The sequence below is a fragment of the Athene noctua genome, chromosome 7 (genome assembly GCF_965140245.1).
Source record: "Athene noctua chromosome 7, bAthNoc1.hap1.1, whole genome shotgun sequence".
Lineage (NCBI taxonomy): Eukaryota > Metazoa > Chordata > Aves > Strigiformes > Strigidae > Athene > Athene noctua.
In genome coordinates this window covers 26,003,954-26,027,286 of record NC_134043.1, presented here as the reverse complement: position 1 = coordinate 26,027,286, position 23,333 = coordinate 26,003,954, and the positions used below count along the sequence as shown (strand labels likewise).

Here is a 23,333-nt window from a genome sequence, read left to right as displayed (position 1 = left end):
TCTGCAATTGGGCATAACTCAGAGGGGAAGATATTCTCTCTTTGCTTAGTTTCTGACCCTGTGTTCTGAGCAAGAGCCTGATTACTAAATCGTGTACAGAGGTTCAATTTTTCTCCACACAGTCTTTTTCTGAGATAGACATTCCCCATTTTTATTTATGTAGGTCTTCTGTAGATCATCAAGTGAAACTTCATACCACACAGTCCCTGTCAGCCACTGCTAACGAGTGAGGCTGTTATTACCTTCCAGCAAACTTTGTAGCAACAGTAACAGCAAACCATAGGAGAAACTTCACCAAAATCCTAATATCATTAGTTGCAAGATCCATTTCCTCCTAGAGTGGAGGACAATTGACCTAGTTTATTTCTCTACTTCTCATCTGGCAGAGCAAATGCTGTTGCCTCCTGCAATCTGCTCATATGTGCACATGCCCTTATTAGCAAAACAAACAATGAGCAAAACCTAAACTTCGACATTTGCTATCTTTCACTTTTCACGTGCTGTGTTGCCCTTAATCATGCTACTCTCTTGCTACTCTTGATAAATCCATGGAAATAGAAATGTAAAGTGCATGTTTGCTTCAGATAATAAAAAATATTTTCTCTAATTCAAATCTACAGTATTTTCAAAATACATGTATAGAGGATCATAGGATCATAGAATGGTTTGGGTTGAAAGGGACCCTAAAGCCCATCCAGTCCCACCCCCCTGCCATGGGTAGGGACACCTTGCACGAGCCCAGGTTGCCCAAAGCCCCGTCCAACCTGGCCTTGAACACTGCCAGGGAGGGGGCAGCCACAGCTGCTCTGGGCAGCCTGTGCCAGTGTCTCAGCATCCTCACAGTGAAAAAATTCCTTCTTACATCTAACCTAAATCTATTCTCTTTCAGTTTAAAACCATCCATTCCCTCCAGCCTGTTGACCACACCACACAGCTTGGTGGTGTTGGCAAAACTGCTGAGAGTGCACTCAATCCCACTGACCATGTCACCAATGACAGCGCTGGTCCCAACACTGACCCCTGAGGAATGTCACTCATCACTGCTCTCCACTTGGACACTGAGCCATTGACCACAACTCCTGGAGTGCAACCATCCAGTCAATTCCTTATCTGCCAAGTGGTCCATCCATCAAATCCATGTCTCTCCAATTTAGAGACAAGGATGTCATGTGGAATAATGTCAAATGCTTCGCACAAGTCCAGTAGATGACATCAGTTACTCTACCCTTATCCCCCAGTGCTGTAACCCTGTCATAGAAAGCCACTAAACTTGTCAGGCAAGATTTGCCCTTAGTGATTTCATGTTGGTTGTCTCCAATCACCTTCTTATTACCCATATGCCTAGCGTAGCTTCCAGGAGGATCCGCTTCATGATCTTGCTGGGTGCAGAGGTGAGACTGATCATTAAAGCAACAAACAAAATTTTAAAATATAAATACATTTGGCTTGCTGCCAACATATCCATAGGAAATGTTTGTTCATGGATCTATAAAATTTCAGTTTATAAAAATTAAACTGAGAAACAAATCTTCTCAAAGTACCAGTTCTTAAACACTGACAAATTTCAGTGACTACAAAGACAACACAAGCCATCACACTACTGAATAAGCAGAAAACTAACCCACAATAGAAATAATTTTCAGTTTCTTACAAAGTTTAATTTCCTGAAATAAAACATTTTCCATCTTGACTTAAGATACTTGAACAAAGGCTTTAAAAATGCACCACAGTTCGATCATTACTTGAGTATTTAACTCGCAAACACAAGCAATGGTTGGCAATGAGAATAAAATGACAAGCACTAAGTACACATTATACAAAATAAAAAGATAAATAAAGATTAGTTATCTGGGAATCGCACTGAAATCAGAGAAAACTAGAAGCCTCACACTTCCTCATTTATCCTTTAATGGAAAAAATTGACATTAGCTGAAAAAGTATTGATTTTCTGTGCTGCAATCTGTGGGAGCCTAAAGAACTGAAAGTCATTTTTGCAGCATACTGAGATTGTTTAAAAAGAAAAACTTCAGAGAGGTCTGCTTGAATTGCTTTCTGGATCTTGCAATACACATATACATTTATTTCCGTTCAGACTTGTCCTTTTAAATAAGAAGCTCGCATTTGGAAGTTGTATCATTACGTTTAAATCTGCTACAGCATGGTTGAAATGTATAACCCACCTTGACAGAATCACCAACATAATGTGCAATGATATTTCACTTGCTGCCATTAAGAAATGGCACCTTACACTGCTATTAGGCATAAAGCCCACTGAGAAAATAACTGATCTTCCTTGGTATGCTTAACAATGTGAATTTCCAGATGTTTTGTTTTCCAAGGTTTTTCTCCTTTCATACTCCTCAGCCCTCAACAGCCCCCACTGAGGATCTCCTGAGATGGCAAAGGACCCTCAGGAGAAGCACGGAAGATTGCATCAGCCAGGATGTAAAAGGGACAGCTGGAGGGGAAAGGCATGGAACACCGGCAGCCTGCACGAGGGGCTGTGCCTGTATCTCAGAGGGGATTGATGAGCCTGGGCTCAGAAGCAAAATTCAGAGAGGGCTTTATTAACAGATCAGGTGTGGTCTACAGAGGAGAGGCAGAATGATGAAGAGGACAAAAGCTGAGAGAGCACATCTCAATGCTGGAAACTCAGAGAAATAATGAGCACAACATTGGTGTGCTTGCCTTAAAAAAAAAAAAAAAAAAAAACACTTTCAAAATTAGTTTGCACTCATTACATTTCGTTATAAGAAACAATTTCATCTATAAACAGATTTAGCTAATGTTGGTGTTTTTGCAGTGTTATATCACACAGCTATGACACATTTTTCATGGCAAACTACCCAAGAACCAGCCAAGGAAGCAGAACTACATGTTCCTCAAGATATCTGTGGCCTAAAAAGCAGTTTGTTTCCATCAGCTTTCAACGTGGAAATGTTGCCAGAGATGTCAAAGTGTGAAATGAATAAAGCTGCCATGCCCTCCACAAGCATGTTCTGCGTATCTCAGCACTGAGCATGGTGTCCACAGTCAGACAAAGCAGGACAGAAGCAAAAAAAGATAGAGAGCTTACCAAAGAACACATGCAGTAGCATCAAGAAATAAAACTTCTTTCTTATTAAATACTGTCCCTTTTCTAGAGAGCACTATGAGCCTAATGTACATCAATCCCAGCTGAAATAGTTCTTGTTTACTTAAAACACCTTCAACTGATGTAAATTAGCATACTTCTGTTGCCCTCAAAGGAATATCACCATGTTTATCAAGTCCTTATTGTTAGTCTCTACCTATTTTTTACATGGCATTATTCTTTATTGCGTCTTTGAAATCATTTTTACTGACCTACTACAAATAATACAAGGGAAAAAGAATGAAGAAAATATAGAAAATGCTGTAGTCAATATATTTAAACTTTACGAAAAGTGTGTTGTGTAACTTAAAAATAATTCAAATAGTATATAGACTAGTAAAGAGATACAGTACAGGTTTATGACTGACATTATTTGATAGTTTTATGCAAAATGATTAATATGCTCACAGAGTTAAGATTAAAGCATAAAAGTTTGCAAATACTGAATATATCTCTCAAAATTCTAAAGAACACTGAGAAGGAAATCTAATATCAGAAAGTAACTATACCAGAAATAGCATAAAGTGGCAGGGGCTAATATTACCACAGTGTCTTTGCACCACGAGCTGGCAGCCAAGGGCCAGCATAGCTCTGGACTAGACAGTCAGCATGTACCAGAGCTGAAGTCCACGATCCTCCCCCTCAGTCCCGCGCACAGTAATGCCTGGTACAAGGCATTAACAGTTTCAATCATATTTCAACTGTTACAAAGTGCGCACATCATAGAGGACAAGTATATATTTGGATCTATAAACGTGGCACAGTTAGAAGAAAAATGAGGCAGTCAAGAAGGCACAAAATGTCAGGAGAACTATGAACAGTAACTGTGAACACAGCCTCTGAGAACTGGTCTGGGTATTTCAAGTGGGAAACCTAAAACCTAAGGGTATTAAGAAGAACATCACAGTTTTAGGAAAGGCCAAGTGATTACAACATGGCTGTTTTGCCACCTCCTCTACCTGAACTTACTGTTCATAGGTTCATGTTTCATTAATTTGGCCAAAATACTATGAAAAACAAAAGAAAATTATGAATTGGAATTTGTAAATTTAAAGGCAAAGAATCTGCCACTCTCACTCCTTTTCCTAGTGTAGCTCACAAAATTTTACTTAAATTTGTAGCACATTTTCTCTTCTCCAGGCAGGACACACAGTAGCTGTTATGGAAAGGGTAAGAGCTATGAACCCAAGCTGCCACATTCATTGTTACAGTTAAAGCAATCAACTACTTTGCAAAAGTTGTTGTTGGATCTGGATCACCACAAAGGGAAACTGAAAAAGCGTATCATAGATTACTTTTGAAAAGGCTTCTATTCCTTAAACTCACAGATGCTGCTTAACCATGTGGGGCTATTGCAGAGAGTGTAAGGGTCTGAGGGTTAGTCAGTTCAGCTAAATTCTAATCCTCATACTCTGACCTGGTTTGAGGCCTACCCCGTTAATCCTCAACTCACATTTTACAAGAAAACACACCCATTATTGCATTAATTAGAGACAGAAGCCACTCCAATTAATAATTGTAAGCTCTGTCACACAACAGTATTTATGGTGACCGGGCAGGGGACAGAGTGTGCAGCTACTAAAGAAAATACCTTGTAATTTTTTTTTAAATATTATTTTGCATTGCATGTCACTCTGGATTGTATATGCAAACTGATCATGAGTTTTATACATAGGCTACCCTAGCATTCATAGACAGGGCAGAGAGGCACTCGCTCCGTGGATCACCATATATTTTACATTTAGCTTCCCATAGCATATTTGCACACCCACACAAATATGGGTCACAGTTAAGGTCAGTAATAGAAATACTTATTTTTTCAGTCAGAGAATAGGTTATTTTTGCCCATGATTGTCACCCAAGAACATTAAACCAGGTAACAGCTATGACCTGACCATATTTATCAGAACCTACACACACACAAAAAAAAATCACCGTTGTCAGGTGCAAGTAAACTTGGAAAGACAACTTGCATTTAGCTGACAGGAACAGGGGAAAATGAAGATGGATTTTATGCATCAACAACCATTACAATGAAAGACACAGACTTTGTATGGCTACATCACTAATCTCCCAATACCAGGGGCAGACTGATACTTTACATCCAGATTCATCCTCCAAGTACCCTATAGCTCCATTTCATATCATTCCCATACTGTTTTCTGCAAAGATCTTCTGAAGAAAGCTGTTTTCCAGAAACAGATTAAAACCAAGAAACACAGACTTTAAACACAAAAGAGACATCATTACTTTTCAGAGGGATGCACGTGTCATGCTCACATTGGGGTCAGAAGGACCCCAAGATGACTCAATGCCAACTGCCAGTTTCAGATCTCAACAAGCTGTTTTATTTTGAAGCTTTTTCCTTTTAACCATCATCCACCCCCTTCTCACTCAAGTGACCCACTCCACTCTGAAAGAACAATTTATCACTAAACTAACCATTTGAGTTTCCCATATCCAAGATGAAAGTCCCTTTATCTGGTACATTTGTTGCCACTTCTCCATCAGTGATTTTTGCCTTTCTAGTTTCTCCAGAAGATCAATCCTTACCAGGTGGCAACATGGCTAACTGACACCCTAAATACGAAAGTATAAAAGAAAATAAGTTGCCCTCCACCACCTTCATAAAAGTTCTCCTACTCTAGAAAATTAATTAATTGCAGAAATTTTTATGTTGTAACTCATTTCTCTCCCACTTCTCAAATCATAATGCCTTTACTTCCCAAACAAGATTGAATTTTATTTTCAAAGCCAGGACGGGAAGAAACAGAATCACAGAATCATCTAGGTTGGAAAAGACTTCGAAGATCACCCAGTCCAACCATTAACCCAACATTGACAGTTCCCAACTACACCATATCACTAAGCGGTATGTCGACTCATTAAGAGTTGTTTTCCTGGACAAGATCACAAGGGTTTCAGGCAACCCTAAGTCAGGCATGAAAATACTCATACAGTAGAAGTGGGGACAAGAGCCCATCTGTGGTCTCAATGCAGAAGCAGGTTGACCACACATGGGAGAGAGACAGTGAAGGCTGAAGTGAAATGGAAGAGGAATCACCAGCTTGGAAACATTCCTGTAAGATTTTCACAGAAACTTCTCTTGACCCAAATCCTGTTTAACATCACCATCCACGTTGGGTTTGTCACAGAGGAATGGGGTGAGGTGATTGCAAGAATAGAAAGACACCGCTCTGTGTCACATTAGTCATGGTTTATTAAGACAGACAGGTGTGACATTTCTGTTCCAGCTTGTCTATCCTATGACATGCACAAATCAAGGTCCAAGGGACACTACCACCAGAGACCCTGGGGAGCAGAACACTCACCCCAACTGCTCAGTGTGTCCAAGTCCTGGCCAGTGGCCTGGACCTCACACCAGGCTGTTCCCTTCCAGATCAGCCTTCCAAGTGTCAGAGGTATGTGCATGTCCCATGTCATGCTCCCTCATCCCCCACAACAAGAGCTACTGCTTTAATGACTTATTGCTTTCTCATTTAAACTGTCAGCATGAGCTGTCAAAGGTCTCATCAATTCCACAGTCCACATCCAAGGTCAGTTAGCCATCGCCACCAAGATTTCTGTAACTTTGTTCTCCCACCCCAAATGTGTTACAGGAACTGCAAAATTAGCAGCAGTTACAGAACAAAGTTCTATTGTTTTTTTCATTCTCCAGGATTAATCAGGTCAGCTAGGGCTGCACAGATGTAGCCAAGGCATCATCTGTCTGGGCAGGCAGCCTTCACCCCATGGCACAGGTTTCATGTGATCTTTTCTCTGGGAAAACTGAGCTTATTCCATTTCTCAACAGAAAATTTTTCAGTTCATCATCTGAGAAACGATGTCACAGTCCAAAACAAGGTATCTTGAAATCAACCTATAGATCATTCTTACACAAATGTTACTTATTTCGGGTTTAGTAGTTTTTATAACAAAGCAATCCTGGGTATATGCCCTACTGTACTGATGTAAAGGATCTATTTTAATACCTTTGAATCCTTCACAAATGTAACTGGAAACAATACATGCTATAGAAAAGCTTTGTACCAACAGAACAGCATTTGCATTAGAGAGTGGGACTACATTCAATACCATATACACATAAATCAATCCAGCCTTTTAAGTAAAGAATCGATAAGGTCCTTAGCATCTCTGCTTGGACTAGAAACATGCAAATCAATAGGGACTAAGCATACCTTTTGTAATTTTTGTGATTTTCACAGTTTTCATGTGAACTGAAAAGTACAGGGGTTTTATACAGTTTATAGGCTACAAGCATTTCCATCTCTCAATTTCCACTGTAAAACAGGGAAAATAATAATCTTATTTCTGCAGTTACGAAAGCAAGCAGCCAGTTCACACCGTGAGAGATCATGACCAAGGCTGGACTTCCCATCTGCTAAATTCTGGGTAGATTCAGCTTATTCACCTTATTCTCAGCATCCTGAAATAAAAAGGATTCATTGGAGGGGTAGGAGAGCTGAAATTCCACAAATGTGAAATATTTGATTGAGGAACATCAAACCTTTAAGAGATGTCCAGGCACTGAACTCTACTAGAAATACAGATACCATCCCCCAGCAAGGAGACAGAAAAAAAAAAAAAAAAAAAAACAAACCACCAACAAATTTCCCGGAAGGAAATTGATTTTTTGGTAGAAAACGTAATCTTTGAATCTAATGCAACATGACACCTGCTACTTGAAGTACTTGCAACTCTATATTAAGCTCACAATCAACTAGAGATTTCTTTTCTTTACACCTCAAGTTAATATATCCATTATTTCCTTTAAGAGAAGTGCTCTCAGCTAATATTCAAATATATTCACCTTTAAGGAACTAAAAAAACCCAATAAGGAAATTATTCAGCTTGGTTTCAAAATGCAGCTCTTCTCTGCTACAGTGAGGCATCTCTAAGGATCATTATAAAGCTCTCCTCACCTTTACGACATTACAACTGCCATACATTCCAGACCTAGCCTCTTACTCTTCTTCAGTCTCCAACTTCCTCCTCCTCCTCCTTCAAAGCTTCTCTTTTTAAAGTTATAGGTAACAAGTAACAAGGTACAATATTTTTTGGTTTCTGAGTTGGTGATAGAGGGGCTCACACTGAAACCATTTAAACCACCAGTCTGCAGCTTTCTCAGAAAAACAAGCTTGGAAATTCAGCAGCTCCCTCCTTGCTGCCACAGCCCTCAGCACATACCAACACACTTTACTTAGAACCAGTTCCTAAACTAGCTGGGAATTCTCTAGGATTAAAACACATACTTCAAAAAACATAATTCAGTTTCTAAGCACCACCTATTTTTCACAGTAAATAGAAAACAGTAGTGTCTGGGTTTTGCCTTTAATGCCAAAACAGAATTACAGAACAATTTAGATTGGAAGGAACCTCTGGATGTCACTTGGTCCAACCCTTCTTAAAAAACAAACAAACAAACAAACAAAACAAAAAAAAAAAAACCACACCAAAAAACCCTACTTCAACCCTGTTTTTTCCTCTTTCAACAGCTGTCTCTAGTATTTTGGTATTGTTCATTTTTGTTCATTTTTTCCTCCCTTAATATCTTAACAAGTCTATTCAGCCCAGAAGTTTCCCTAAAATACACGAGCTTGACTGTCTATACATGATAACTCCCATGGTCTTCACTTATCTTCCGTGTTTCACACTAAGCTGTCCTCCCTTTCATGGGCTTATCAGCTGCCAGCACCGAAAGGTTCTTCCATAGTTTGTCAGCTCTTCTGAAAGGAACAACCCCAAAAGAGGGATATCCTAGAAACACCATTCACTGGAATATACACAGTGGTGTCATTTAAAGAAAACTTTTAACTGCCTTCACGTCTGTATTCTGACATACAGGAAATAGCTGGAAGCTGTAGGTTTGTATTTACAGCTTAGAAAATCTAAGTATGGAGATAATAAAATTAATTACAAGCATACATAAATAGCACCATTCATAGAATGAACTCTACTAGTAGAGCCTGTAGCAATAGGACAAGGGGTAATGGTTTTAAATTAAAAGATGGTATATTCAGACTAGATGTAAGAAGAAATTTTTATGATGAGGAGGGTGAAACACTGGAACAGGTTACCCAGTGAGGTAGTAGATGCCCCCTCCCTGGAAACATTCGAGGTCAGGTTGGACAGGGCTCTGAGCAACCTGATGTAGTTGAAGATGTCCCTGCTCATTGGAGATGGGGTTGTACTATATGACTTTTAAAGGTCCTTTCCAACCCAAAACATTCTATGATTCTATAATTTCACATTCCTTAATATATCAGAATACTATGACCAAATTCAGTTCACGTTACCTGGCATCTCATCATGTAACTTCCTTATCACTAGACTTCTTACAGCTGGAGAGTTTCCTTATCTACCACCAAAGCCATGGTCTGAATCTGCCAAAAATCCAACATTCCTCACAGGGCCTGAGCAAGTTCACCTTAATTTGTATATAGTACTTGTTGCTGTTTCCTTTGACATCTGGAACTTTGATACGGCAAATTCAACCCCAAAAATTAAAAAAAAAAAAAAAAAGGAAAAAGGCAAGCATTTACTTTAGTATTCCACTGGGAAGGATTATTTTTAATCTCATTAAACTCAATTTAAGAAAGAAATACAAGCCTCAAGGAAATTCTTGGAGAAATTCCTTTTAGAAGTACAATTGTCCAGAGTAACATTTCCCATGAAAATTATCTACAGAAACTGCTGCCTTTTCCTATGCCAGCATAGTCAAAAGCTTCAAAACCAGCAAGCATTTAGTTACTAGGGGGGAAAAATAAAAAATAAAAAGAAAGAAAAGAAAAAGAAAGCCTCCCTGTTTTTAATCATCACATATATCAGAAATCTCTGGGAATTGTTTGGATTGTTCAAGGTTTTAAAAAGATATTAGACAGGACAGGGCTAATGGGCAATTACCTACGGTATATATGAGGCACTAGGGTTAATTAAACCATTAGGACAGGCTCACTGTATATATACACACACATTAAAAATATACACACACACATATCTTCATCAGTAAGGCACTGGCAGTTCCCTTCTCGTCTCCCACTGCAATACCAGTATCACTGATAGCAGGTTCTCCAGCATGGCACACAAAGCTGAAGACTAACGTCCCTTAAGAAATACAACCCTCCTAAGACAAACCCACATGGTATAGGAGTGTAAATTCTCATGAATCTGAAGGATTACATGCAAGAAAAAAATGCCAGAGAAAAGCCATGCTGGTATCTCATGTATTTGGCAAAACAAGAGCAAAATCATTCACTTCTGTTGCACTGAGAAATCCAGTGGTAGACCATACCTCAGAAGAAATGTGGAGCACCAAGGGGTAGACACACATACGCATCCCACACACAGACAAGCGCCGAAGGACTGAAGGAAAATGAAGCAGTACTATGAACCTCCTCTGCCTTCATCTCCAGCATGGACTGAAGGAAGAAGCAGCAAAGGAGAGCAGCTCCGTCTCCAGGAGCACTTGCAATAGGGCAGGAGGTAGGGAACTTCCCTATGAAGAAGTCACAAGGCTTTAGCTTTCCATAGACATCATGACTTTGTAGCAAGCTCTGAATGGCACAGTAACTCTTAACACCTGTGATCAAAGTTACAGTTTTGATGGTTGTATAAAAAACACATCCAAGCATATAAATATACAGAGAGTACAGCCCTTCAACACCAGCACTTGAAAAAAAGAAAACCACACCTGTTCCTCCAAGTATGCCAACCAAAGTTTTGTTATTCCTGGGTGGAACTGAAGAACACTAAAGACTAGAAAAGCTGCAAGAGAAACTGGGAGCATCACAGAGATTTATGAATAAGCTCCCAGAATGGGCCAAGAACAAAAAAGGGCCAGTGATAAGAAAAACTGCTAACAAGGCCTCTAACAGCATGGCTCATGAGCACTACAGAGGATCTGCTAGTGGAATAGCAAACTAATACGAAGTGGAAGAAGCAAGCTTGAGGTACAACAAAAGGTACCTCTTCCAGCCCTCAGTAGCAAGGGAAAATGTTTAGGGGGTCTTCAGTCACAAATCCTGCAATACTTTGTTCTTCCAGATATACATCCTGCCATTTACTTGTACAGAAAAGGAAGTTTAAATATAAAACTCCTTAGGGTATTTTAAATAATAGATATTGTACACATCTCTGTTAATTTATCTAAAATGGAAAGAAAAGAGAAAATAGCTCTCCTTATGTAGTTTTAAAGGAAAATAAAGGGGATTTTCTTTTATTTATATATAAAGATAAACGTTTTACTAAACTTAAAAGATATTGTGATCCATAACAACCACATCTTCTTAACCTCTAAAGGTCAAGGTCATGTCATTTATACCAAGATAAAAAAAAAAAGTCTAATTATAGTATCTTCAGCTACAAAGACTGATTATTAGAAAAGAACTATTAGAAACCAAACACAATTATATTATACTGAAACCATCAGATATTTGATGAGATTTTAATCCTCGAGCTGGTATCATTCTGCAAGTTAATCATCTGGAGAACAGAAAATCTGTTAGGAATGCTATTAAATGTTCCATTAAAATTGAGCTGATATAGTTAATTGTAGACCTAAAATAGCCATTTCCTCACACCTTCACTAAGCAATTTTTTTTCATCCACTGAGTAAGAGTCTATTTAAGGAACACTTTTCACTTAAACTCACTAATAAGGTTTATGAATACTTTTGTTCTGTGCTGTTACCCCATGCAAGTTGCACTGCAATTTGCTGTTCGACCTTGGATTCCTAATTCACTCCGAGATGTAGAGCAAGGCCTTTTGTTTCAGTTACTATTAGTCCTTAGTATCTGCATTGCTGAAGCTTTGGGGAAGATCAACAATGTAGCCTTGCAGCACGCTAAAGCAGTGATAAAATAAAACGAAACGAGGGGCCAAAGGCAAAACCCACGTCAGATGGATCATTTGAAGCATCATCACTTGTGACAAACTGATGATTTCCAAACAACTGTTTTATTGAATCCATACATATTCAAAGTACTTGCAAGGGTTTTGCAGCATCGCTAGAAAATTGGGAATACAGGCCGTTCCTGCCCTTTTTTTGGTTTTTTTTTTTTTGAGAGAGAGACAGAATGAAAAGAGAAAGGTACCCTAAGAGCACATCAACTTAGTAATATCTGATCTACGATTCGTTCTCCCAGACCAGACAGCGTATTGGGGCATTTTAAATCGCTCTGCACGGGAGGCGTTAAAAAAGGCGACGGCGGGGAGCGGCGACGGAGCCGCCGCCGGCCCGGGTGCCGTTACGTAACCCCGTGCCCGTGTCCCCCCGCCCCCCCCGGGCGCGGATGCTCCGGTGTCGCCCCGGGGCCGGTCGCCGCAGCCCCCGCCGGAGCAGGCCACTGCCCGCGCACCCGGCCCGGCACCGCCGCGCCCCGCCGCCCACCCCGGCACCCGGCCGCGCCGCGCCACCCGAGCCGAGCCGCTGTGCCCCAGCGCGGCCTGTCCCGCCGCTCCGGCCCCGGGCCTGGCCGGCGCCCTGCCGTGCGCACCCCCAGCGCCGCCGCGCAGCGCCCACCTCCTCGCCGGGATCCGCGGCGCATCCCCGCTGCGGCCCGGGCGGCTCCGCTCCCGCCCGCCGCAGCTCCCCGCCCGTCTGACGGAGGGAGGGAGGGACGGAGGGAGGGAGCGGGCAGCCGCGCCGCCCCGCGCCGCCGCCGCAGCCCCGCCGCGCCGCCCCCCGCCCCCGCCCGCCGGCCAAGGTGCCCTCCGCGCCGGCCGGCACCCACCTGCGGCGGGCGGCCCCGCCACGGCCCCCGGTGCGACGGCGGCGGCGGGCCGGGCCCGGTGACAGGTACCTGGGGGCTGGGCTGGGCGGAGGGGGCCGGCGGCGCCGGGATGCTCCTGCCGAGCGCGGCCGCGGCTCTCTGCGCCCAGCGCCGGGGCTCGGCTCGGCACGGCGTCCGGTGCGCAGAGCCGAGCCCGGAGTCAGGTTGATGCCGGCGTGTCTGAGAAACGGGGCAGCGGCGGGGACCGAGTAACAGGCTTCGGTCATGAGATCGGGTCTAAAATTAAACTGGAAAGCACGTGGGCGTCAACGGGGATGTGCTGGAGCAAGAGGGACCTCCGTGCGGCGGGTGGGAGGGTGGTGTCAGACAAAGGGGTGCCGCTGGGAGACCCGGGCGTAAGGACGAGGCAGGGCGGGGCTGCCAGCAGCCCGGCCAGGGCTTTTCCGCACGCTGGCTTGGTAACGCCAGCACGGTACCCAGCCTTGCACTGTCGCCCTCCCCGCAGCTTTCACTGGCCTTTGTCATCCGATAAAGGGAGGTTGTTGAAAAAAAAATTACCTACTCTTGAAAACTGCCAGAGAAGTTACTCCCTTAGTTTAATCTATATGAGCTTGCTTTTTTTTTTTTTTTTTTTTCCTGTACATCCTCTATCACAGCTTTCATGACATCCTTGACGGCTGAGACACACCTTTGGAAATGGGGAGCTGGACTGTCTTGTGTAGAGAAGCTACTGAGTGACACAGGTCGCCCTGCTGTGGAGGAAACAGGTTGCAGACTCACCTGCCTGGTTAGTGACTCGCCTCTGGCACCCTGGTCCTTCTGCCAGAGCCTGGTCACTCCCTGTCCCCGAGGCTGGCACACTGTCCCATCCTCGGAGGATGGCTCTGAGGCCTCTCGTAGCAAACTCGACTCCTCCTGACTGTCCTATTTAAATCCTCCAGCTTAGCCCTGCTGTCTGGATCATGGTAACAAGATGGGAAGGAAATATACTTTGTCATCAAAGAAAATCAGTTGAAATCCCTCGAGAACTAGATGTCACTACCAGCAAATTTCAATAAGAGGGGGGAGGGAAATGGTGAATTCCTTGGAAAAAGTCGAGATTTATAGGATTCTAGAAATCTAATTATTGAGCCTACGTTATTCATTAAGCAAAGACAAACAGGCTGTGTGACGTTGGTTTATGTTTTCCCCATTTCTCAAACAGGCAGTTCCAGATTTGGCAGCATCGTTGTGCAGCAAATGATCATTTGGGGGACCCTGGCATATAAAAAGCCACAACTGTTTTCTATCAAAGCCGAGACCTCCAAAGGACATTCCCTTGACGCAGTATTTTTAGTGTAACTTCTAGGATAGCTTCTCAGAAAAAACATATTTTATCCTCTCAGCTGAACCTGCAAGTCTCATTCTGAATGTGGTTGAATAAAGTGAGGGAACTCATTAAGTAACACAATTTTTTTATTTTCTGAGTTCAGTTTCCAAGATTTGAAGCAGGAAGAACATTAAGCGGGACTGTAAGAGCCAACAGAGTAAGTTTTCATATAAAATCTATTGACAGATTAAGTAACAAGCCACATATATTATGGAAAGCTTAATCATATCAGGAATGTAGTCACTTATTTTTCTCATGAAATAAGTAAGTAACAGGGTCAAGGAGATAAAGGACACAACTCTTAATTGTATCTTAAGGACACCATTCAACACCACCATTAGTCATTTAAGTCAAGAGGCCACTCAACATCTGCGACCTGGAAAAGAGAACTATGGATAGAAAGAAATTACAGAAAACCGTGTTGTTAATTAGCTGGCTGTTTCTGAACAATCTATCCTTTAATCTCTTATGATCCAATAATACCAAATTCTTAGGTGGTTATTCTACAGAGATTTCTTTTTTGTTTTTACTAATTTACCTATCCTTAAACAAAAGAGAAATGAGAAACAAACATATGGAAAGGCAATTTAAATATTTTGTTTAAACGATACAGCAATTACATTACATAGATGGCAGATAACAAAATGCTAGTAAAGCGTGTGTGCACAGATATCTGTCTCATCTTCTAAGGTCTTATCTATGTAAAACTTTAGTCCCGAAATAAACCATCATTTGGATGGATTCAGATGGATATTTTTTGGATAATTGTAGAAGATTATAACCACATCACTTCAGAAACACTGGCAAAAAATGTTGATATAAGCTGATCGTATGTAATCTTACATGAACTTTATGAAAATCGGTGTAGTTGTTACCCAATGACATGAGAAGTTTTTTTCACTGATTTTTTACTCATAATTTACACTACCAGGAACAAAGGTTTGAACATCTTGATAAAACACTGAGGTAAGAACATAAATACAGGAGAGGAGCTGTATTCTATTTTGTCCATCCAAGAACTTGAGATGTTTTTCTCATGTTCAGTCTCATTAACAATTGGAGGCACGTTCTCCAAAAGAAAGCTGTAAAACAGTTTGATTCTTCATGTGAAGAATCAAAAACCTCCACAGTTTAAACCATAGAATTCTTTCCACAATTCTTGGCAAGACACAAATGCCTTTAAAATGTCCCATTCTTCAACTCAGGCAGCAGGGAAGTTTACTAAATATAATATGAAATGTTTGCTTACCACCCATGCACTGAGGATAAGCATGTCTATGGGCACTGAAAAATATTTACATACAGAATCTTAAGAAATTTTTTTTAATTTCTCATGTAGCAGCAATAGTCTTGTTTCTTTGCTGTCATTTATAAGTGTTAGCGTGTGTTTGGCAAAACAGCACCCTTAGGCAAGGCATAGGTAGCAGACACATTTTTATTAAGGATTTTTGCGAATTACACCATGTCTTTTTTGCAAATTAATTCAAATTATGCAAAACTGTGAGAGTACAGCAGTAGTAACCAATAAACTGGAAATGTTTTGAAGAATGAGCATGAAGTAAAGCACAAAAGAGCATTAAACAGTGTCTGATAATAAAACAAATTCAGGAGGCAGTGGGAGGCTCATAGCAGGCACGTTCTGCAAAGGCAGCAAAAGGCAAGCACCAACAAGATGGAAACTGGATGTGCCCTAGAGTACGGGAGTGCCAGCAGACTGAAGAGCCATCTCCAGGAACCAGAAAGGACAGCTGCCATCAGGACCGACATCAGGTAACTGTTCTCAATAGGAAACCAGATCAACGTTCTCTTTCTTTCACAGATACTGACCACCCAACACATTATTTACTTTCTTCTTTGAGTCCTCCTTAGGGATGAATTACTTAAAATACTTCTGGCTGAGCGCTGTTGCACCTAAATAGCCTTAAATTACTTGTGTGAGAACCAAGGATATTCAGAGTTTCCTGATTATACAAAATTACTCATGGTAAGCAAAACAAAAGCTGACTCGGAGCAGTTGTAGAAGGATCTGACAATAGTGAGTGATAGGGCAATGAGACGATGGTTGAAAGTCTATGTCAATAACTGCAAACTAATGTAAACAGTAATGAAAATAACCCTGACTAAACATGCATAATAATGGGCTCTAAACTAGCCTTTATCATTGGGAGTCATTGTGAGTAGTTTTCTGCAAACATTAGCTTGCTACTCAGCAGTAGTCCAAAAGGCAAACAATGTCAGCAATTACTCCAAAAGCAGCTGAGAACAAAACAGAAGAGCTCATTACATCCCCCTGTAAATCTCTTGCGCACTTGAGTGCTATGTACAGTTCCGGTGCCTTCATATGAAAATGTGGAACTAGAAAATGCATGTATGCGGGTAAAAGAATATATGCAGAGGTATGGGAACACATCTGTGTGAGGAGATAATTTCAAGTTGGGGAACAGACTGAGAAAGGATTGTCTTCCGATCTACAAAATCCCAAATGATACAGAGGAGGCCACAGGAAATGATCACAAAAGACTTCAGGGAGACTCAGTAAATGATCAGGCAGCAGGTTTAAAACTACAGCTGGGAAGAACTTCCATACAAAGCGTTATTAAATCCGATGGCTTGCTGCTGTACAACACTATGGAGCTGAAGAGACAGATGTTTTTAAGCAGGGATTATACAAATGAATGAAGGATAGCTGTAGCTGTTAAGCGTAATAATTTCTTTTGCAGTTACTGCCTAAAAGGTGCCTGCCTGTTGCCTGCTGAACATTGCCAAAGAAAGGACACACTATCTGCCCTGTTTCAGTGCTCCCCCAAGCATCGGTTTCCAGCCATTGTGGAGAGTAGGACACCAGATTAAATGGACCTTTATGCTGGTCCTGTACTGCCATTCAGATATAAATTTGAAATATTAGCAGGTTTTGCTTTCTGCTTAGGTGTGAGACACTAAGGACAAGCAGCATCTCTAGGTATGAAAGCCTAATCCTGCATTTCCCCATCTTCCCTGGGAGTAAAATCAGAGTCTTAGTTCTTGATCTTTTGGGTGTTTTTTCATTCCCCTGAAGAGAATTTGGAAAAACTTTATCTTCTTGACATTTTGCTCTTTAGTTTCAGTAGTGATAATCCATATGCACAGGTCCATTTATTTCAGCACCATTTTTTGCTCTCCTTTATACAAGTTCAGGGCAGTACATAGCAAAAGAAATCCTGAAGTATAACAACATAAGATATGCATAGAATACAACAAAAATACTTTCCATATTCATAGATCATCACAGGAACAAAATCTAAGCCATTCTTGGACATCCTGGAAGAGAAAGAGATAATGATTTCTTCTAACTGAAGAAACTGAAAAGGTAAGCAAAACCACTCAGAAATGCTTTAAAACTCAAATAGCAGATAACCATATAAGAGTTCTGTTAAGAATATCCCTATTAAATAAAGAAACTAGAAATCTGAAATGCAGTTTGTCAGAACTCCAAGAATCCCTGAAGACAAACATATGATAAATCAGCTGGAGCGGTTCAATCTCACATAAACAAAATCTGTATGGTTGATACTCTGTATAGCTAGCTGTCTCCACTCAAAGAGAAGGAAAAGAATTTGTTTCATACTTTATTTCAGCAATAGATTGTAGTCCCATGGCCTCATCTTCAGCAGAATGCATATGATTTCTTCACTGTGTAGACTGCAAAACCAAAGCAGTAGAAACACTTTAAGCTATGCATTTTAAACAACAAAATGAAAGAAATCTCTGTTTGGAAGGGCTGTTACTACAATCCTTATAACCCTGCTGGCTATTACCACACTCTAGTAAGTTCTTTCAAACTTCAATATTTAAAAGACTTTTCTCTTAATACCTCCCCCAGAATAGCTTTACAAAGGGTCACATTGGTACAGTTTCCACTGCGCTCCCTGAAAACTACCTAATTTTCCAGAGCAACAACAGAGATTACCCAGTTTCAAACAGTTTCAGATGGACTCCAGGATAAAACTCCAAGAATGTTGTTATATACAGCATTGAGGCCGTCTTTGTAACCCTTGTCCTTTAGAGAGGCAAAGGAAAAACTTAATGCGATACCTGCGTATGGAAAACCTGTCCAAATTTTGGCAAGAATTAAGTGGGTATCTTATCATGGAGAAGAAAAGCAGTGTCCCCCAGCTTTATTATAATAGGAGTGAATTCTGAATAGAAGTGAATTCTGTGGGCTTGATTAAAAGTTAAAAACATCAGTGGGTCAAGACACGCCCTTGCCTTTGATTTTGTTTTGCTGATTAAATGTAACTTCACTCTTGCCCTCCTTAAGTGCAAGAGACGCATTAGAAGGAGGATTTAGCGCGCCCAGGATGAGGACAATCAAAATTCTGATACTTAAAATAACTTTCAGCAATCTTGAAATTTTGTTTGTGAAGTTGCTTATCATTTCAATTTCAGAAAGTGTTTCCAGCATACATTTGCATTTCCAATAGAGTTTTGATGTCCACATGCCTGAATATGCTCCGTTAAGACTGTCCTGTATTTCTTAAAATGACATCTGAGAAAGTTACTCATTAGCACCTTCTGAAGACAGAACTTGGTCATAAGAGTTGGAAGAATTCCCAGGGTATCTTCTGTACTCCTATGCTGAAGATTTGTAAAGGCTTTCTCTAAATATAGAGTAGGCTCGGGTTAGCAGTTAACTCTTCAGTCTTAGTAAGGTCCTGCAGATACTGTGTGTTAACATTATATTTGAACACTTTATGTTGGGTGAAGACCCACCTTCCCATGCCCCACAGACTTTGCAGACTTTCAAGAAAAATCCATTAGAGGAAAATTGAGGTTTGGGACCAGGCAGATACATATTACTAAAGTAGATGAAATAAAAGTCTTATATCAATATTTCATTAATCTGACAGTGCCTCGTATAGTTCAAAACAACAGCCCCACCAACTATGAGATATGTGGATTGTACAGTACTGAAGTGTTATTTTCAAGTTATGATTTATGATGTTTACAAAGCACCAAGGCCATAAAGGCCATCATGCCTCCAAGCAGTTCCTCTTTAAAGCTTACTTTGAAGCATTTATAACCAAGCAGAGTGAGCAGCTGAACCATCTTGTGTGTTATGTTCAGCTGCACACTTCTCTTTGCTCTCGTACCCAGCAGATTCGCCTGACGCAGAGCTGCCTCCTTTTGTCTCCACAGCTTCAGCTACCCAAGCTGTCCGAAGTGTCTGAACTTGCCTGGAGTTTTTTTGAGTGTGATACAGCAGCAGGCTGGCTGCAGGAGGTCTGATCCTGCCTGTAACCCAAGCTTCTGCTGCCGTGCTTGTCCCTGCCAAAAGCAGAGGCTGTGGATGAGCGACCTGATGCGAATTTCTGCTGAAAGTTACTCAGTGAAGTCCAGACAGCTGCAGCTGAGGATGGGCTGTCAGCGCGAGGAGGAATAGAGCCACCACACAGGAGAGGGATGAAGGAGAAATTACCCAACAAGATAAAGGAGCTCAACAGAAAGCACAGAGTTTTGAATAACAGATACTGCTTTAAAAGTAATCCTGGTGCCATAATATTAATTATATGCACATGAAATAAGCATAGTGCGTGACAATGAATGTATTTCAAAACAGTGGAGAAATAACACACCGAAGAGTGACATTACTACAGACTGATGTAGGGGCTTCTGCAGTTCATTGGTGATAGACATCCATCCAAAAGACTCCAAATCCCTACACCCAACCTAATCCTAAAGCATTTGGCTTCCAGACGGCCAGTACTCTCCATCTTTTCTGTCATCAGATGTGAATCATTTGGATTATCCTGCTTTTTCTAATATCCAAGTGGAGTTTCCATCAGGAATCACCCCCATGCCTTACCTCTTACAGACTGTTTCTTACTCTATTGACAAAATGAAGTTTTGGATATTTTGACAAAATATCTTATTTTTCCTTTGTTTTGCTCCTCTTTTCTTTGGTTCTCTTCCTAGTTCCTGCTCACTATCTCACTCAATCTTTTGCAGAGAAACTGCAAAAATGACAAGAAATGGTATAAAGAGGTGTTCTGTATGTGATTTTTTCATGTATCACAGAAAATTTTCATATTTGGCACAATAATTTTAAAACTATTTGGCTAATCCTGCATTTTCAAAACTATGAAAATGCTCTGGAACAGCAAGAAGAAAATCAGAAATTGACACATGAGACTTGTGCAAGCAAAATGAGATCATTTGTATTTCAAAACTAAGAGGCTATGAAGAAATTAATGGTTTAAAAAATAATTCAGAGAAAAGTTTCCAGTTAAACTAGGATTGTGTCTTCTCTCAATTACTTTTAAATGAATTACTTTATTTTAATTATCATTAAATAATTTAAAATACTTTAATATAATTGAATTATTATGTGTTTGAAAATCATACACGGTGAGATAATTTTATATCTGTGAAAAAAACCCCACAACCTTTTGGTTAAAAAATTCAATATATAGGTTGATTACCTTAGGAGCGGGTTAAGAATTTCAAGTGTCAGTTTTGAGTTGCAGCCCCCACCTGCACATCCAGGAGACCAGTGACCTCTGCTGGAAAGGGGGGGATTGCCTCGCAACGCTACAGGCTCCTGCGTCACTCCTCGTCCCCTTGCTATTGTGACGATAGGTGAACTTGGCATCATTAAACCTCCTTCTTTCATTTATAATTTTCTCCAGTTTATTTTGGAGAAAATTTACCAGCTCAACTGCACTTCAAATGTGACATTCTGTGAAAGACTTGAGCAGAACCTTTGAGCCTTTGACAAAGTTTTAAATTAATGTTTAACAAATAAAGATAGAAAGTTTAGAAAAATGGTACAGCGGAACTACAAAATGAGTAGTTTTAATGAAATGGAGCTGTGCACATAAATTGCATGCTATTTTCACCTTCGACAGTTTCCACTTAAACACGATTATTCCTTCTTCTGTCTCTCATTTAGTGCTACAGTAATTGAAAGAGTGGAGGCGCCTGGCATTGCAGACATTAGATGATATCACTGTAGCCAGAGCAGAAACGACATGACAGAGCACCCGGAGTCAGAAAACAGTCCATTAAGAGGAAGAGGAAGAATACAAAGGAAATCCAATTCCACTGCGCATTGCAAACCTGGGCCCTGCCCCACGTGGGGTACTCTAGCAGTGGCTGGTACCACCCAGAGAAAAAGGTCTCAGGTAGGAGCCCCAAGACTCAGTGAGGGGAACCTACTGCAACCACAGGCTCACAGATCACATTCAGAATGCACAGCTCTGTTGAGAGCAGCTTTTTTTTTTTTTTCGGTTTATGGTCAGAAGTGTCCTAATGTAGACATTCAGGCAACAAAAGCATATTAGTCTCTTTCTCCAGTTACACAAAAGGCTCCTCTGCTACCAGGTGGTTATGAGTCAATAAACAGATAAAATCATTTATAATGGACACCATTTAGCATAATTTATGAAACCTGTATTACCTCATTTTCAAAAGGTACAAAAGCCCTGTTCAATGCCAACAGCAACTATGGCTGATGAACACAGCTGAAATCTAAGTCACTTACAGATAAACATTCTAAATTCTACTTACCAACATTAAAGCACTAATACTGCAAAACAACACACAAAAAGCCTATACAGTTTTGGTCAATTCACTAACCACCAGCAAAAAGAATGTAAGTGACACAGTTTTTCCCAGTACAGGAACTAAAAGCTCATCCTCACAGCAGGCAGTTTTTTCTTACCAATGAAATGACCTAGAAAAGCAACATGCCACTTATCAGTAGTGCTATATAACAATTTAAACAGGGAGTGATGAATATTATATCCAATCAAAAATGCTGGGGGACTTCAAAATAGCAAAGTGTATTTACACAAACTGGTACTTAGCTGAAGAAGACTAGTACATCAATGCTTTCAGGAAATACACTGAACTAAGAGCATGTAATGATTTTGCTTTTAAGGATCATCTAAGAAACGTTATAATAACACTACAAATTACTCCACGTGAGTTACCTAATAGACTGATTCAATGATGCCTGAAAAGGAAAAATGAAAAATACCTTAAGAAGCAACTCTGCGAGCAGAGTGTATCTCAAAATCTCAGTACTGAAAACTGAGAAATTTCTCTCCTCTGAGTACCAGCCCAATGCTGCTCTTCACTGAACTATCCCGATCCAATATCAGGGTAAATTTCGATATGATCCCAAGAGTGAGATTAAGACACAAACGAGGTCAAATGCCGTATACGCAAAACAGGTTTTTATTATTGAAAAAGTGAAGAGGGGTAGCGATAGGACAGAATAGAAGGAAAAGGCAGAAATAAAGCAAGGATACGGGATAGGGCTGTAAGAATAGTCACCACCATGGATCCAGCAGCGTCCCGTTTGTCCTCAGCCTTCAGTTCTTCTGTGGTGGGTGCACACGGATCTGGCTTCGATGGTAGATGCACACCGAGCCAAGTTTTCAGTTGCCTTTTTAAGTTAATCGTTTCCGCTGCTTTTCCTGTCTGCCCACATGTAAGTTTTTTCCCTCTGGTTCCACAGGTTTTGTTGCATCCAGCTTCTGGGTAGAAACGTTTGCCTCTTATCAGTTCATCAGCAATGCAGGCATGGGGTCTGGCCTACACAAGAGCCACAAATGGCTCCAGGATGGGGCCAGCTCAGTAAACTTCTGCCTCTCTGAGGCGTATCTAAGGAGTTCAACAACGCAACCACTAGGAAGTGGGGGGGTGCATCCTTCAATACACTCCCGCTTCCTGGGCGACATTCCCCAGACCAATCCACTGGCTGCAGCAGCTTCTCTTGGAGGTTTGCACAGACACAAGCAAGCTTTGAGACAGGCATATGACATTTCAGTCTCTCACACCAACAAGCAGGCAAGTGAGCTCTGCAGGACTACATACAGAGCACTGATCTTCCACGCCTGGGGGAGTGCAGTGGCCCACTATACCAACGTGCAGTAATAGAAACAGGATTAAGAACAATTAGAGAACAGCACTGTTCCCCCTACTTTGTAACATTATGTCAAGATGTAAAGGGTGTCTTTCAATCCTCTGTATGTGTTGAATGTTCCTGTGTGTAGCTGTTAGAATCATTCTAACAGATGATTCTTCTTTTCCATCT

General features: G+C 41.0%; 1 protein-coding gene and 1 long non-coding RNA gene across 7 annotated transcripts in view; one reads left to right on the top strand and one right to left on the bottom strand.

Annotated features, from left to right (window-relative positions):
- The window catches only part of OSBPL6 (oxysterol binding protein like 6), a 105,423-nt gene extending 92,676 nt beyond the window's left edge, over nt 1–12,747 (bottom strand). For all 5 annotated transcript variants that reach the window (XM_074911571.1, XM_074911574.1, XM_074911572.1 and 2 more), the window contains exon 1: nt 12,675–12,747. The gene's annotated coding sequence lies outside the window, so the exon portion shown is untranslated. The remainder of the gene's footprint in view (nt 1–12,674) is intronic.
- An 88-nt stretch (nt 12,748–12,835) lies between these two features.
- Nucleotides 12,836–20,587, top strand: LOC141962864 (uncharacterized). Of its 2 annotated transcripts, XR_012633999.1 has the most exons (6): nt 12,836–12,950; nt 13,542–13,672; nt 14,090–14,411; nt 15,863–16,024; nt 17,513–17,600; nt 19,430–20,587. It is a non-coding gene; the product is annotated as an uncharacterized LOC141962864 (long non-coding RNA). The 2 variants fall into 2 exon arrangements; XR_012633998.1 differs by having other exon boundaries at nt 14,090–16,024.
- Nucleotides 20,588–23,333: the final 2,746 nt, after the last annotated feature.